The following is a 5,000-nucleotide window of genomic DNA, read 5'->3' as shown; positions in this document are numbered from 1 at the left end:
AAAGTGTACTCATTCGATTACGGGGCCTCGGATGAGTCCCGTATCGTTATTTTTCGTCACTACCTCCCCGTGCCGGAGTGGGTAATTTGCGCGCCTGCTGCCTTCCTTGGATGTGGTAGCCGTTTCTCAGGCTCCCTCTCCGGAATCGAACCCTGATTCCCCGTTTACCCGTTACAACCATGGTAGGCGCAGAACCTACCATCGACAGTTGATAAGGCAGACATTTGAAAGATGCGTCGCCGGTACGAGGACCGTGCGATCAGCCCAAAGTTATTCAGAGTCACCAAGGCAAACGGACCGGACGAGCCGACCGATTGGTTTTGATCTAATAAAAGCGTCCCTTCCATCTCTGGTCGGGACTCTGTTTGCATGTATTAGCTCTAGAATTACCACAGTTATCCAAGTAACGTGGGTACGATCTAAGGAACCATAACTGATTTAATGAGCCATTCGCGTTTCACCTTAATGCGGCTTGTACTGAGACATGCATGGCTTAATCTTTGAGACAAGCATATGACTACTGGCAGGATCAACCAGGGAGCTGCGTCAACTAGAGCTGAGCAGCCGGCCGCCCGGGAGTGTGTCCCGGGGGCCCGCGCGAACACGCAAGCGTCCGCTCAATTATTCTGCAAACAGGAGGAGGCTGGGCTCCCCTGCACAATACACCTCGAAACCCTCTCAGGTCCCGGCGGCGCGCAGCGCCGTCCTAAGTACTTGGTCGGGTTCGAGAGAGGCGCAATCGCCCGGAGTAGGCGAGTAGACGCTTTAGGTGCGACCACCCGTGCTCCCAACTGAGCTTGCCGCTGCCGACAGAGGCCCGGGAGCGTGCTGTCGTGGCATTGCCGGCGGGAGACAACACGCGCCACCTACGGTGACCGGCAGCTCCAACGCCAGCGCCACAGAAGGGCAAAGGCCCCACGTGGGTGCCGAAGCGAACTCTCCCAGCACAGCGCACGTGCCAACACGTCCGCACAACTGCGATACAAACCACCAGCGAGAACCGCTGGGGCGACCGAGCAGCAGACGGCGTCGCGGCGCCGAGTGCCGGGCGGCGGCGCATCCTCAACGCACACAGTCCTCAATCGGACCAGCACACTGCAGATGTCCACCGCGCTTCGCACCGGGTCCGCGAGGGACCCCACTTTGGCTGCACGGCGCCGCGCGCAGGGTGCCCCGGCGCGCAGCTGCGCCGCCTGCCGCGTCCGTCGGCCGGCGCGCCTGCCACTGGGCGCCCCCACCAGCCGGCTGTAGCGCGTGCGCCCACGCACCGCGCGGCCAGCACGCCGGGCGGCCCCCCCTCACCGGCCGGGGACAGTCCCACCCACCCACAGCCGCGTATCGCTTCACACCCAGATTCACATTCACGTTCGTTGGTATGGTGGGGACCGCTTCGTAGCTGTACCGATCGTTGCCCTCACAGATGTACCTCCAGCAAGATCAACCGCACCACAACGGGTTACCAGTTGTTCATTTGCGTAACGTCACCAGTAAACGTACACGTCCATCCCCGTTTGCAAAGTCAACTATTATTGCATGCCTGCCTGTCAGGTGTCAAGACACACTACATTCGCTCACATCCACGCAACAAAATGTGCCCGACTAGAGGGCACGTGGAAGGTGCCCCCGTACATATGCGATCTCCATTGCGCGACCAACTGTCAACCGGCCTCTGTAGCATGTCGCAGATGTGGAACGCGGGGCACCGTGCTATCACATTGTGTGAGAAGAGACTACTACGTCTGCATACACGCGCCACTACATGAACAGACGGCTCATGCTGATCGCCATCCACTGCGTCCATTACTCCCACACGTCTCTATGGCGTACCACACTGCAATGCAGCTGTTATGGGGAGATGACACATAGCTGTGTACACAACATTCTGAGCCGGTTGCGGTTGGACAACAATACATTAATGTAACGTGTCATATGCCAATTACAGAGCAGGGTAAGGCACAACGTGGGTTAGGTTAAGGCACAACGTGGGTTAGGTTAAGGCACAACGTGGGTTAGGTTAAGGCACAACGTGGGTTAGGTTAAGGCACAACGTGGGTTAGGTTAAGGCACAACGTGGGTTAGGTTAAGGCACAACGTGGGTTAGGTTAAGGCACAACGTGGGTTAGGTTAAGGCACAACGTGGGTTAGGTTAAGGCACAACGTGGGTTAGGTTAAGCCACAACGTGGGTTAGGTTAAGCCACAACGTGGGTTAGGTTAAGCCACAACGTGGGTTTAGGTTAAGCCACAACGTGGGTTAGGTTAAGCCACAACGTGGGTTAGGTTAAGCCACAAACGTGGGTTAGGTTAAGCCACAACGTGGGTTAGGTTAAGGCACAACGTGGGTTAGGTTAAGGCACAACGTGGGTTAGGTTAAGGCACAACGTGGGTTAGGTTAAGGCACAACGTGGGTTAGGTTAAGGCACAACGTGGGTTAGGTTAAGCCACAACGTGGGTTAGGTTAAGCCCACAACGTGGGTTAGGTTAAGCCACAACGTGGGTTAGGTTAAGCCACAACGTGGGTTAGGTTAAGCCACAACGTGGGTTAGGTTAAGCCACAACGTGGGTTAGGTTAAGCCACAACGTGGGTTAGGTTAAGCCACAACGTGGGTTAGGTTAAGCCACAACGTGGGTTAGGTTAAGCCACAACGTGGGTTAGGTTAAGCCACAACGTGGGTTAGGTTAAGCCACAACGTGGGTTAGGTTAAGCCACAACGTGGGTTAGGTAAGCCACAACGTGGGTTAGGTTAAGCCACAACGTGGGTTAGGTTAAGCCACAACGTGGGTTAGTTAAGCCACAACGTGGGTTAGGTTAAGCCACAACGTGGGTTAGGTTAAGGCACAACGTGGGTTAGGTTAAGGCACAACGTGGGTTAGGTTAAGGCACAACATGGGGGTAGATTGCGGTACAAATTGCGTTACATTGCGGTGCAAATTGCGTTACATTGCGGTGCAAATTGCGTTACATTGCGGTGCAAATTGCGTTACATTGCGGTGCAAATTGCGTTACATTGCGGTGCAAATTGAGTTACATTGCGGTGCAAATTGAGTTACATTGCGGTGCAAATTGAGTTACATTGCGGTGCAAATTGAGTTACATTGCGGTGCAAATTGAGTTACATTGCGGTGCAAATTGAGTTACATTGCGGTGCAAATTGAGGTAGGTTAAGGTGCAACACAGGTTAGGTTAAGGTGACATAGGTTAGGTTAAGGTGACATAGGTTAGGTTAAGGTGACATAGGTTAGGTTAAGGTGACATAGGTTAGGTTAAGGTGACATAGGTTAGGTTAAGGTGACATAGGTTAGGTTAAGGTGACATAGGTTAGGTTAAGGTGACATAGGTTAGGTTAAGGTGACATAGGTTAGGTTAAGGTGACATAGGTTAGGTTAAGGTGACATAGGTTAGGTTAAGGTGACATAGGTTAGGTTTAAGGTACAAACTGGTTGTGTTATGGTACACATTGCGTTGTAGTACAGTACACGTTAGGTTTGGGTACGGTACACAATGTGGTATGGGATGGCGTGTTGTGGGGGGGGGGGGGGGTGAGGTTCGTTGATATCGACCGTAGGACGTGGATGCCCGAGGCAGCGTCAGTGTGTCAAAGGAGTTATGTCACGTCGGGATGCGCTTTCCGCCAGTGAGAGGGGGGGGCGAGCCGTGTCTGTGGTTGCGGCAGACCTGTGTGTTTCATTCCTGCCAGTGTGTTTGTGCTGTAAGACGAGGCAGTGTGGTGATGTTGGGTGCACCCCTGTGTAGGACATGTGTGGGTGTTGGTGGCTTATCTGAGCAATTGTGGTTGTCGGACGAGTGGGATATTCTGTTTTATGATTGGACCTCCTGGCCTGGTTATCATAGTCTGGTTGGTGTACTGTGGCGGATAGGATGCACCGGACGTTGGTCCATGCCGGTGCTTAATTATTGTATCTGTGTTTGTTACAGGCAGAGAGTAGTGTGTGATAGAGTGTGTGGGTGATCAGAGTGTGCGGGTGACGTGTGGTTCGTTTTGTTTGCACAGACGTTCAGCATGTATAGGGGCATTTGCGTATTTGATCTATCTATGTGGGCCTGCATAGTTTACTGAGCAGTGCTGCGAGGTGACTGAACTACGAGCGACGTACTCATTTACAGCGGAATGGTTGCCTTCTACCAAAGATGGAGTATCGACTCTACGACAGCGTTGGCACCGCAGGAAGCGGTGTCGTACAATGGCCCCCACACCGTCATCGTTGTGCGGGGTAGGGACCGTATATATTCTGCGAGGAGCCCTGTTTGCCACAGGGCGTGGGGTCTCGCGTCCTGCGGTTCAGTGCCCCCAGGGAAGCGCGCGGAGGTGGTGCTGCTGCTGCTGTAGCAAGCGAGCTACTTAGAGCATGTATAGGGACAGCGGGAATATGGCATATTGGATATAACTCTTCATGAAACGCAAGATATAGGGGTGGATTGCACGATAGGAGTGCGGGAAGAGTCCGCCATTCATCCGCTGGAGTTGCGATTTGGGCGGTTGGAGTGGGGCACGTGCGGGTGCGGGTGGAGCGATTGTCGGTCGACGACTTCGTGCGGCGCAGGCACTGGCGTTGGGGCTCCTGTGGTGGACAGATGATGCAGGCTGTGTGGGTGGCGTCGAAAAATGGGCACTGTGGGACCTAGCGATGTTGTAGTCGGCGTGGCGTCGCCTAGATGGCGGTATCGTCGGTGCAGCAGGTCATGTTGCGGGGGACCTGCAGATGGCGGTCTTTTTGTTTGTGGTGCGCTCGCCATGGTGGACGTAGTGTCGTCCGATTCGCGTAGATGGAGCTATTGCATGTGGTTTCGTCACATTGTCATAGATGGCGGTGCCGTGTTTTGGAGGTATGGTTGGCGTAGTTTCGTTGGATTCCTGTAGATGGAGGTGTCGTTTATGGGCCGGATGGCAATGTAGTTTGGTCACATTCCCAAAGATGGCTGTGTTGTGCCTGTGGGCGGCATTGTCAACATCGTGCGGTATGGTCTGTTTATTGTGGACGT

At 54.0% G+C, this 5,000-nt stretch overlaps 1 non-coding gene across 1 annotated transcript in view; it reads right to left on the bottom strand.

Moving 5' to 3' along the window:
- LOC126146924 (small subunit ribosomal RNA) overlaps nt 1-540 on the bottom strand; it is a 1,905-nt gene extending 1,365 nt beyond the window's left edge. Inside the window, exon 1 of the ribosomal RNA XR_007529836.1 lies at nt 1-540. This exon is cut by the window's left edge and continues 1,365 nt beyond it. This is a non-coding gene — a ribosomal RNA (small subunit ribosomal RNA).
- Nucleotides 541-5,000: the final 4,460 nt, after the last annotated feature.

This window comes from Schistocerca cancellata, unplaced genomic scaffold (assembly GCF_023864275.1).
Source record: "Schistocerca cancellata isolate TAMUIC-IGC-003103 unplaced genomic scaffold, iqSchCanc2.1 HiC_scaffold_837, whole genome shotgun sequence".
NCBI lineage: Eukaryota > Metazoa > Arthropoda > Insecta > Orthoptera > Acrididae > Schistocerca > Schistocerca cancellata.
This window is presented reverse-complemented; position numbering and strand designations above follow the sequence as displayed.